At 44.2% G+C, this 12,516-nt stretch overlaps 1 long non-coding RNA gene across 1 annotated transcript; it reads left to right on the forward strand.

Moving 5' to 3' along the window:
- Positions 1-3,485: 3,485 nt before the first annotated feature.
- LOC114678819 (uncharacterized) lies at positions 3,486-7,549 on the forward strand. The gene is made up of 2 exons (XR_003730368.2): positions 3,486-3,548; positions 6,465-7,549. It is a non-coding gene; the product is annotated as an uncharacterized LOC114678819 (long non-coding RNA).
- Positions 7,550-12,516: the final 4,967 nt, after the last annotated feature.

Here is a 12,516-nt window from a genome sequence, read left to right on the forward strand (position 1 = left end):
GCAGTGAGAGTGTTGGTCTTTACTCCAGGAAGAGCCCAGTCAGGTTGCAACTGTGTTAGACTCTCCCAGAGAGTCCTACTGAGCTGGAAGGGCTGGCGCCTGGCCTGGAGGAAGAGTCTGCGGGCTACAGAGTTGCACATCCTGCTCAGCTTTAGGAGGTGGCTAATTAGGGCTGATGGTGAAGGGGGTTTGATGATGTGGACACCTATGTGGGAAACTTTGTATGCAGACCACCACCGTCATTTCAGGAAGGTCATGAAACAGCTATTGGACAAGAGCATTCACTCACTCACTCACTTTAGACGGCCTGGGTGAAATGCTCCCTATCCCAGCGCCAAACCTAAGCTATCTCTTTTCCCTATTCCTGCAACTTGAATCAGCCTAGTCAAAAATGCAGAAGTTTGGCGCAAAAATTGCCCAAAGAGAAGACTGAAAAAGAAGGAAGAACAATGCTCTTTTCACAGGGCTGTGGCATCGTTTACAGTGTTCCTAACATTTGAACTACTTTAGATTAAATAGTAAGTAGTTCATCATATAAAAGGTGTGAAGAAGCAACCTCATACATTGCTGGTAGGGGTAAAAATTGATGTAAGTCAGTTTGGCAATATCTATCACAATCTCACATTTTGACAAATGAACACTTGATGAAGTAGTTCCATTTCAAAGAATTTATCCTACAAGTATTCTCACTTGTGTAAAATGACAAATGTAACATGTTACTTTCCAATTGTAGAATTATTTGCAAAAGATTGTAAACAATTTAAATATCAATCAATAGAGGACTTGACAAATACATTACAGAGAAGAACATTATACAGATATGTAGATGGTGTATGTATGCATGTGATGGTTAATTTTTCTTTTCTTTCTTGCTTTTTTTTTTTTTTTTTTTTGAGGCAGATTCTCTCTCTTTCATCCAGGCTGGAGTGCAGTGGCATGATCTCGGCTCACTGCAAACTACGCCTCCCAGGTTCAAGCAATTCTTCTGCCTCAGCCTCCTGAGTAGCTGGGACTACAGGCATGTGCCACCATGCTCAGCTAATTTTTTGTATTTTTAGTAGAGATGGGGTTTCACTGTGTTAGCCAAGATGGTCTCGATCTCCTGATCTCACGATCCGCCCGCCTTGGCTTCCCAAAGTGCTGGGATTACAAGCGTGAGCCACTGCGCCCGGCTGTTATGGTTAATTTTACATGTCAGCTTGCCTGGGCTAAGCGATACTCAGATGACTGGTAAAACATTATGTCTGGGTGTGTCTGTGAGGGTGTTTCCAGAAGAGACTAGCATTTGAGAAGGTAGGCTGAGTAAAGAAAATCCACCCTCCCTAACATGGGTGGACATAATCCAATCTGTCAAGGGACTGACTCAAACATAAAGACTAAACAAGGGCAAATTTGTTCTCTCTGCTTAAGCGGGGACATCTATCTTCTGTCTTCAAACATCAGAGCTTCTGGTTCCTGGGGCTTCAGACTTGGACTAGAACTTCACTACCAGCCTTCCTGCGTCTCCAGCTTGCAGATAGCAGATCGCAGAACTTCTTAACCTCCATAATCACGTGAGCCAATCCCTCATAATAAATCTCCTTCTGTGTGTGTGTGTGTGTGTGTGTGTGTCTGTACAGATAGATTCTGTATCTTACTGGTTCTGTTTCTCTGGAGAACTCTGACTAATACAATGTACATGTATATATACATTTTATGAATATATATATCTCCAAGAAATGTTAAGTCAAAAAAGCAAGTTGCCAAACAACATGTATACTATGCTACCATTTGTACATGTGTGTAAACAGTTCTGGAAGGATCTTCAGGAAACAAATTACACTGGTGGCTTATGGAGAAAGAAGCTAGGTGGCTGTTGGGGCAGAAGAGAGACTCAACATTTACTTTTCTATAATATTTGAATTTTGAACCATGTGAATGTGTAACCCATACAAAACATTAAATTTTAAAAAGTCACCTTAAAAATAAATAAATACTGTCCACTGACAGATGAATGGATAAACAAACTGTAGTATATGAATACAATGGGATATTGTTCAGCCTTTAAAAGGAAGGAAATTCTGACTCATGCTACAACATGGATGAACTTTGAAGATATTACACTAAGTGAAATAAGCCAGTCACAAAGGGATAAATATTGTATGATTCTAGTTATATGTGGTACCTAGAATAGTCAAATTCACAAAGACAGAAAGTAGAATGGTGGTTGTCAAGAGTTTAGTGAGGGGGTAGGAATGGGGAGTTATTGTTTAATGGGTACAGTTTCAGCTTTGCAAGATCAAAAGAATTGTGGAGATTGCATGCACAACAAATGAATGCACTAAAACTACTTGATATGGTTTGGCCATGTCTCCACCCAAATCTCATCTTGAATTACAGTTCCCATAATCCCCACATGTCACTGGGGGGACTGGTGAGAGGTAATTGAATCATGGGACCAGTTACCCTCATGCTGTTTTCATGATAGTGAATGAGTTCTCATAAGATCCAATGGTTTTATAAGGGGCTTTCCCCCACCCTTCACTCTCATTCTTCTCTCTCCTATTTCCATGTAAAGAAGGACGTGTTTGCTTTCCCTTCCACCATGATTGTAAGTTTCCTGAGGCCTCCCCAGCCCTGCGTAACTGTGAGTCAATTAAACCTCTTTCCTTTATAAATTACCCAGTCTCGCGTATTTCTTCATAGCAGTGTGAGAACGAACTAATACACTACTGAACTGCATATCTTGACTGTACATGGTTAAGATGGAGGCTAGTACAGTGGCTCATGCCTATAATCCCAGCACTTTGGGAGGCTGAGGCTGGAGGATTGCTTAAGCCTAGGAGTTTGAGACCAGCCTGGACAACAAAGCGAGACCCTGTCTTTACCAATAAAATAAAATAAAATAAAATAAAATAAAATAAAATAATTGCCAGGCATGGTGGTGTGCACCTATAGTCCCAGCTACTTGAGAGCTAAGGTGGGAGGATGGCTTGAGCCCTGGAGGTTTAGGCTGCGGTGATTTCTAATTGCACCATTGCACTCCAGCCTGGGCAAGAAGTGAGATGCTTTTTTTCTCTCAAAATAATAATAATAATTTTAAAAATGGTTAAGATGATAAATTTTATGTTATATATATTTTACTACAGTTAAAAATTAAGAAAACTATCTATAAAATAAATTTTTAACAAAGAACACTTGGTTACATTAATTTAGTCATCCCACCAATGAATGTTCTGATTGCAGCCACCTAGTGTGATGTGTTAGAGGACTTTGGGGGCCTACTTCTCTGCCTACCCTTTCCCTCAGCTTCAGCAAGCCCAGATTATCTGATTGCTCTCTGCTTTTCTTTTTTAATCTGAAAAGTAGGAACACGGTTTTCCTACCCTGATACTTGAATTGGATTATTGCATATTGATGTTTTTCTACTCAGGTTCCTAGCCATTATGATAACATCAACCTGCAAGAATTATCTAACCTTATTTTGTGACTTTTACCTTATCTAGGCTTTGAAGAAGACCACTGCGTTGGTATTTGCAAAATGTTTTGAGCCTCGAGGTTTAAATAAGGTGAGATATAAAGGATCCTTTTCACTACTGGGCATGCCTAACTGCATGTCTTCTGAACACTGCTTGTGATGGTCATTCATACCAAAGGATGGAAACAGAAAGCACAGATCACAAGATCCTCTGGTCAAATAGGGAATCTGACCCTGAAACGAAGCAGCAGTGTTAATGTCCTGAGCCCCACTGCCAGCCTCAGCTGTATGAGAAAGGTGGCAGAGAGGTGGGAAGGAGGCAAGCACAAAAGGTTGGTGTTTGTCCTCTCCATGCTTCTACCAACTCTTATAATCTCCTGCCCCAGACTGGCAAGTCAAATAGTAGCGCCATCCCTACAGGTTACATTATACCCTGAAATTAACACTAAAAATCAAACTGCTTAGTTTTAAAGTGCTTTTCACAAGCCTACTAACTTAATCCCTGACTAGTGTTATGGGGGTTGTTAATAAGTTCTCACATCTCCCCAAAACAGCCCTATTTAGGACCCCTCCTCCGTTACCCACCCACCAGTCTGCCTTCCTTACTGAGGGTGAGGACCCAGAGTGAACGACAGTAGTATTCTCCTCTCTCTTCTGTTGACCTAGATTGACCTGAGTGGGAGTTTTAAGACTGATGTCTCTTTTCTCTTCTCATACCAAGTCTAAATTCCATTGCTGGGCTTTCCCTGCCTGCTGTGATTTGACTCTACCTTTCCATACAGCCAGCTTCTTACCACCCACACGCTCACCTCTGCCTCAGTCCTCGGGCCTAGAAAGGCCCTTTGAATCTTCCTTTATGCCTCTCCTGCAGATCCAGGCACAAGTCCAACCCTCCAGCAGCCTAAATCCATCTTTTCCTCCTCTGAATTCCTATGGCATTTATAGTTAGCACCCTACAATTTACTGAACCACTTAATTATATGCTCTCTGGCATTGCTCAGTGATTATGTCTTGCTTTTAGTCTGGCCTCCTGAGTAGATATTGAATCCCAGTGGGACAGAAACTATACTTTATGAATTTTTTATTATATCCTCAAGAGCACCTAGTAATAATAATGGCAGTCATTTAGCACTTACTGTATACGACACACAGTACTTTATGTATGCTATCTATTTAATACCACAATATCTCTAATAAGGCATTATCATGCCTATTTTTCAGATGGAAAACCAAAGCTCAGAGAGAGTTACATGGGCAGGCAGCTGGGGAGGGCTGAGACTGGAGCCAGGCCGTGGTCTTCAAAGGCTTTAGTCAAACTTTTTGACAGATAGAAGAAAACTGAACTAGGGAAAATACTTTCCTGGGATCATCCCTATATGAAGTGGCAGAACTGGAATTGCTCCCAATGTTTCAAAACATGTAAGCTCCTCAGGAACAGGAACTTTTGTCTGTCCGTTCATTGTTGTATCCCCAATCCTTAGAATTATGCCTGACTCAAAGTAAGTGCTCAATAAAATATCTGCTGAATGAACAAGTGAAATCTAGTCAACAAACCTACTCTGAATGCTCACCAAGTGTGAGGCACTGCTCCTATGAGAAAAGTAATGTAAAAGACATTCTAGTTTGCTTGACTAAACCTCACTCACCGCGGAATACTCACAAAGGGCTGTCCAGAAACAGAAATGTGATAAAAGCCTGCATCCCTAACTTGGTGCCAAATTTACCCTTTTAGACTTGAGAGGTTATGGGGTTTCCTATTCCCTGCCTGTTCCTCTCCTTCAGTCCTACCTCCGTAGAAATAATCAGCCAGCACAGCCCAGGAAGAAAGGGAAGCAGTCCCATACCCCAGGAGCAGGCTGGTCTGCCATATCATATCAGACTCCTGGGATCCCAGAGAGAAAGGAGTCCCTGGGGCCCTGCAGGTCCACCTACCGGGGCTCTAGAGCTGGAGACCTGGGGCCTGGATATTAAACTAACACAGGCGTATTCACAGGCAGGGGGCGTGGGCCCTGCTCCTTCTGTAGGTTCTTTTAAAAATTTATCTTCAGAAGTCTTTATTTGTGCTAAGTGACTTAGATCAAAACAAAAACACTTATTTTTGTGTTTGCTTAAACAAGTAGATCATTTCTTCAGTTATCTCCTGGCTATGTATGCGGACACAACATCTTAGATCCAGAGACTAAGTATTTTCTTTCTGTCTCATACTTTCTACACATTTGTAACTGTGTGCATAACAAAGGTAATCAATTTCCCGACAAGTAGCTATTCAAGCTAGGTGAGATAAATAAAGGAGATAAAGAAGTTGCACGATTTAAACAAACAAAAGGAACAGTCAGCCACCAAACAAAGCCCACAGTTCCAAGGTAAGGATTTGAAATAGTCTTGATCTTTTTTGGTAGGGGAAGGGGCCAGGTCATAACCATGTAAAAGTAATGAAAACAAACCAAGACTGTGGGGCCCTAATTACTGTCAAGTTGTCATTCTCTCCAATTGCCTTGAAGGTTTGTTTCTTTTGAAAATTCAGTGTAACCTTACAGGAGGCAATAAGGGCTGGCAAAAGGTGGTGACAGTGGAAACTAGCTGGACGGATGCAGAGACTTTGGGAATAGTGGGATGTAGGGGTGGAAGGCAGGCTGAGGGCAAAAGGGCTGCCAGGGCTTCCGAGGAGGCTCCCAGGAGACTGATAAGATCCCGAGGGGATCGGAGAAGTGCAAGGGTCTCCAGGAAACGTGATGAACCCCAGGTTTTTATACTTGTTCATGAGGTGCCAGACAAATGCTTAGTTTGTTTCTGAAGGATATCACTCTCACTCTAACTCCTACCTAGAATATTCTTCTCTCACATCTTCCCATAGCTGGCTCAGCTTCCACATCACCTCTTCAGAAAGGGCCCCCTGACCACCAACCCGAAGTCATAACCTACTTAGTGTCTTGCCCCTTTTCATGTTTTTTTTGTTTTCTTTTTCTTCATGGCTCTTGGCACTACCTGAATGTTTCTTGTTTGTCAGTGTATGTCCTCTGCCCCGCATACCATGGTGTAAGCCCCAGGAGAGCAGAAACTTCCTCTGTCTACCCGATGGTGCTGAAGCCTCAGAGCCTGGATCAGTGTCAGGTACGGAGAAGGCACTCTGGTGGAAACCTCAGTGGCAACATTCAGCTCACAGTGGGAAACTCGGACCTTCAGACGAGGGAAGGGGGCGGTTTGAAGATGTGAGTCTGGAGTGTGACTGATGAAGCCAAAAGCAGGCGCAAACTCTCTTTTTATGACCAACTTTGGATAATGAGCTCAAGCCATGTATAAAAACGTTCCCCAAAAAAGTGCTTTTCTAGATGAAAGGGAAAAAATAGCTAAAGTGATCCATCTTCCTTTCTTTGAGGAAGGTTGGCTCCGCTTCTGTTGCTTCCAGGAAGATTGCATACACATGTAAAACTGGGAAAACTTTAATGAAGGGAAAAACTAAGAAGTAGGAGGGTGTACTCAAATATCAAGTTCTCCTCCACATAGTAGCTGCCCCTGCCTTCATTAACAGAACCATTAAGATCCTTGTTGCTCCCTGTGCATCGATATGAAGGGAGCTCAGGATATAGACTTAAATCAAAACGAAGGACACAGAACAGTGGAAGCCAGGGGTGCCCAACTTTTTGGCTTCCCTGGGCCACATCGGAAGAAGAAAAATTGCCTTGGATCACACGTAAAATACACTAACGATAGCTGACAAGCTAAAAAAATCGCTAAAAAACTCATAATATTTTAAGAAAGTTTACGAATTTGTGTTGGGACTCATTCAAAGCCATCCTGGGGTGCGTGCGGTCCGTGGGCCATGGATTGGACAAGTTAAGTATAAACCGTATGTTATCTTTTGCATTAAAAAGGTGGGGTAGAATAAAAAATACACTTACATTTACAGGAACACTGTGAGGTATAGAAGAAGCCGATGTAACTGGCTATACACTTCAAGGCCAGGGAAGTGGAGAGCAGGCACCAGTATAGGAATGAGATGCCTTGATTCATACTTTCCATGTTGTCTTGATTCTTCAACCATGTGAATGTATTAGCTGTTTTTAAAATAAAAAATGTAATGATCCTTGTTTATAATTGATAGTAATTGGAGCCTTATAGCTCAATGATTATCTTGCCAAAGTTTGGTGCAGGTAATATTGACAATTCAGGCTGAGAGAGCTACTGTCAGCGTCTTAGAGTAAAGAATATGAATGTAAGAGGGCACATTATTACACTCACGTCTTCACAAACAGAATCAGAGACTGAGGTGTTTCCTATTCTGGAGGTAGACTCCTGATTTAGTTTGCTTTTTAGTAATCGTACTAAAATTGTATGTTTTATACAATTTCATACTAAAATTGTGTGAAAAAATACGGCACCAGGCTGAGTGCGGTGGCTCATGCCTGTAATTCCAGTACTTTGGGAGGCTGAGGCAGGCGGATCACCTGAGATCAGGAGTTCGAGACCAGCCTGGCCAAGATGGTGAAACCCCATCTCTACAAAAAATACAAAATTAGCCAGGCGTGGTGGAACACACCTGTAATCCCAGCTACTCGGGAGGCTGAGGCAGGAGAATCACTTGAACCTGGGAAGCGGAGGCTGCAATGAGCCGAGGTCATGCCATTGCACTCCAGCCTGGGCAAAAAGAGCGAAACTCCATCTGAATAAATAAATAAAATAAATAAACCAAGGTAGTCTCCCTACAGTTTCTCTTTCTTCCATCTCTAGCCCACTGTGCTACCTCTCTTTGGCTCTGGCAGAGGGGATTTCACTAGTTTATTCCCAGCCCTGCACTATCTAACTTAGAGAGTTTCCTATTTCCCTTTCAAATCCTTTTCCACCAAAACCCTCCTCATGTTTGCATACTGGAAGTTATTTAAATAGGGATGAATTACTTTCTTCTACCATCTAAGCCCAAGCTTAAAAGGTAAATAACCCTGAGTGAGTTAGCATAGGACCTTAAAATTCACACTAAGGTGTAAATGTCTAATAGGTATGATTTCTAAAGAGCACAATTTGGTTGGGGGATGGGAAGTGGAAAGGGAGGCATGGATCTTGCACAGATTTGGCCAGCTTGCTGGTGTTACCTGCTTTTCCTCCACCGTAGCTCCCACCCCCACCCAGGCCTGCTCAGAAGACCCCAAGCCACCCAGAAGCAGGAGGCAGCCTTCACCTCAGCCGGATCTATATCCATTCCAGACTCAGGATTACAACAATTTGGGAGAGGGTCAACCAAGTCAGAGTCCCACATGGCAGAAGAGCTGCTTTAGCTTAAGACTCTTAACTCTTTTTCCTCGGGGCAGGAAAGCTTTGAGCCAATGAAGGATGAGGCTTTCCAGGCCCAGGACACAACCTTGATCCAAGGCCTAGTTGTGGCTTTAATTTTTGTAAATCAAGCCTCAAGTTTTTCTTCACTCTTTTAGCTGAAGATATGTTTCCCAGGATGCATGAAAAAAAAAATGAATAAAAGGTACCAAATTTGAGATTGTGAGATATGTATGTCACTTAAACCCTTTTTAGGTAAGCAGGAATCACTGATTCACTAAATTCTTTCATAAGTTTTTTTCCTCCTAACCATTGTCTTCATAACATCATCCCATACTTGGAAAACATTTGTCTAATTATCATCACACACAATGGGCCCACTGCCAGCTGCTTTTTATTTTAACTTCAGATTCTTTCCAGGGTGTTTGTTGTTTTTTTTTTTCTTGGGGGTGGGGAGTAGGAGAGAGGAGTGTGTGTCTGTTTTTGCTATTACACAGAACTGATCAGATTTCCTTTTATAATCACAATTAAACTTCCAGACCCGATCATCTGAATATTTCACATTTAGAAGATCTGGGTGTACATTGACTTAGTCAGTTTCAGAAAGCTTCCAAGAGACGAGGTGAGAAACCGATGGGTGAGGTCGAGTGAATCATTCTAGAAACATAAACAGCATAGATGGACTAGAGGAGCTCAAGGCTGACTCTGAGCTCAGTGTTCTCTCCATCAGCTGAGACTGGGTACCATGAGGTTAAGCCCAAAATACGTTACTCTAGTCCCTCTATCAGGAAGGGAAGTCCTAAGAAAGCAGGGCCTTTGTACATCTTGTCCACAGCAGCCCCCACAGAGCAGTGGACAAGATGCCTCATCCCCAGCACCTGCTTGGTGTTTAATGTTGTAGTTGGTGAACAGCAAGGACTAGTTGAAAATGCATTACCCTTTGCCACTCTGCCCTCTACAGTAGCGGAAGTGGAGATTCATAAAAATCTCTCTACAAAACAGGACTGTCAAAGGACTGTCAGACATTTAAATCCTGGTCTGACCGGTGGCAGCTCTCAAAGAGGTTTAAGGACAGCAATGTGGCTGATGGGAATCGTGTTGGGGCTTACGGATGCACCAGCACAGTCAACACAGTTTTACTTCTATTACATTTCATTTCAGGGTTCCTGATGGGAGTCTATGGGGAGGGGCTCAAACTTCTTCTCCACTCCTTGGCACCATAGTGGCTCAGACCAATAGGCTAGAGATGTGAAGCTGTGCTCATGAAAATTGGAGGGGGAAAAAAAAAAAAACCAAAAGATGCAGGGGTCTTGGGAGAGGTTTCCCTCTGCTGCAGAGAAGGCCTCCCTACCCCTGAAGAGCAGGGAGTATGAGGAAGAATGTTAATGAAATGAAATCTGGGTAGTCACTCAGACCTTCAGCGATAGATAATATGTAGAACATTCTGAAGGGACAACATTTTCACCAGGCATCTAAAACCTGTCAGCAATGGAGCCCTAAGTTACCATTCACTCTTCCACTGCAGTGAACAACAGCCCATGTAGCCCACCCCCACCCCACCTCCCTGACTAATGTGGAGATGGCTTAAAATAACCAGTTCTCTTTAAATGCACATGTATTCTAAAGGGGCTAATCCTGTAAATAAGGCATCCCTCCGTGAGATTTACTTTTGTAAGGCTCTAGCAACTAATATTAACTAGTATTTAGATTTAGGAAAGAGAAAGGTACTTCAGTATTTATTGGAGTTTTCTTGCTTTCTTTTATTGGAGGGGTGGAGAAAAGAGGATTAGTGAGGGGGATGTTATTAAGTGAAAAAAAAAAACATTATCGCTTGTTTTGTATGCGCTAGGGATTAAGTTTATAATCTAGGAGAGGAAACAGGGAAAACACCTGAATGACTCTGAAACACATCTACATCAATGGTAGCAAACATATTACTGTGAGAGTCAGGGGATGGAGGGGTTTTGCAAAGCCTTGGAGGATTTTGACCAGCAAAGATGGGAAAAGGGGATACCAGGCGTGAGAAGGTTCAAGAGAAGGTCTGGGGGCAGGAGAGCCAGAGGAATCAGACTGCTGGAGAAGGTGAGAAGACAAGTGCTCACAGGAGAGGTGGGCAAGAGAACTGGTATGGGAGCCAAGGTCATCCCAGGGAGGACCGAGTCAGACAGGCTCAGGGACACCACCAAACTTCTGCAGTGGATCTGGTGGGATCTTGTTCAATCAGCAGTGTGCAGCCTGGTGACTCAGAGGCAGGGAAAGCCACAGAGGCTTTTGGTGAGATAAGGGACATCAAGTTGGCCTTAGACAATTGCTGTGGTGGTGAGCGTTGGGTGGGCTGGAGGGAAGGGAATGGAAGAATGGGAGGCTGGCTGGCAGGCTGTCCCACTGATCCAAATGAGGAGGAATCAAGGATTGGCCTACAGAAGGGACAGACGACATGGAGGAAAAAAGACAGGAGAGGCAAAGCATGGACTTGGAAACTAGCAAGGAGAGGGGACTGGGCTGCACCTATACCCGAAGGAGTCCTTTTGAGCTATGCTGAGTTTGACAGGCTAGCAGGCTTCAAGGAAGGAAGTAGCAGGTCCCTACTAGGAAAAAGGGGACACTGCACGTGTCAGCCTCTAAGGAAGTGGAGGCCTCTTGGAGGCTTTGAAGAGTCAAATGAACAGGGGGTACTGGAGAGTGGAAACAGAGCAAGGAAAGAAGTGGGGTAAGCCTTTTGCAAAAGCTTTCAATTTTCTCTAGAACAATTTACAAGAACCCACTAGGGAGGGGAAGTGGGAGCCTGAGGGGAACCCACTAGGGAGGGGAATTGGGAGCCTCTGTTACACAGTTTTACATCTTTCGAATTTTGAACTTCTTGCATATACAGTCCTACTTGTTGTAATTCAGTTTTAAAGGGTTGGGATCCAGAGCCCTGGGGCCTGCTTGTTGTAGTAGACACCCTGCTTTTCACCCATGTGAAACTCTAATGGCCAGCTCGGGGTAGGTGGGGTAGGTGTTCAGAACAGTGTTTCACTCCTTTCTACCCCCTATCGCCTAGCTAGTTGAAGGTTTTTTTCTGTTTGGGATTCCACTTCATTACCTCCACCGAAAAAACACAACAAAGTTCTGGGTTTCATCCAAGACGCCTACAGGTCAAGGACGTTTTGGCTAGGCCATCTCTTAGCTGGCATCAGTGCCAAAATCCTACAAAAGAGAAGAGAGTCCGTGGAGTAGGGAAAGAGGTTGGTAGTGGCTGATGAGGAAACTGTGGAGAAAAGTCCTTGTCACTGCCCCAGGTAGGGCCTACCGGGGAAGCAGCATCGTCATTGGATTATCTCGGTCATTTCAGCTCACTTAGGCCAAACAGGCGGTGGGTGGCTGGGTTCTGCCTGGAACTGCCGTTTTTTCGGAGGGTAGTCCGCACCCCGCAGTGCGTCCAACCCTCTCGGCTGCCCAGGTGTTCCTTGGGCTTGGGACAAAGCCCCCACAGCTTCCAGATGGGCCCAGGGCGCACCCTAGCCCGGGATGGGGTGGCCAGCTTGCTCCCTGCCCCTCTCAACGGCTGCCCATTCGTCTTCAATCTTTCTGGCAGATTCCACCAGTACTCCTTTACCATGGATTGTCCCACCGGGGGCCCCTGTGCTCTTGAGTCGCTGGCACCGAACTGCGTGGCGAGAGCCGGGACAAAACGCCAGAGTGGCCGGGCGGGAGACGCACAGGCGAGTCTCAGGGCCCCCCCCTCTTCTGCGCGGGCGGGCTGTGCAGGCCTGGCCAGGAGCCGGGTCAGAACTCCGTGCAGCGATAGCAGC

The sequence above is a fragment of the Macaca mulatta genome, chromosome 6 (assembly GCF_049350105.2).
Source record: "Macaca mulatta isolate MMU2019108-1 chromosome 6, T2T-MMU8v2.0, whole genome shotgun sequence".
Taxonomy (NCBI): domain Eukaryota; kingdom Metazoa; phylum Chordata; class Mammalia; order Primates; family Cercopithecidae; genus Macaca; species Macaca mulatta.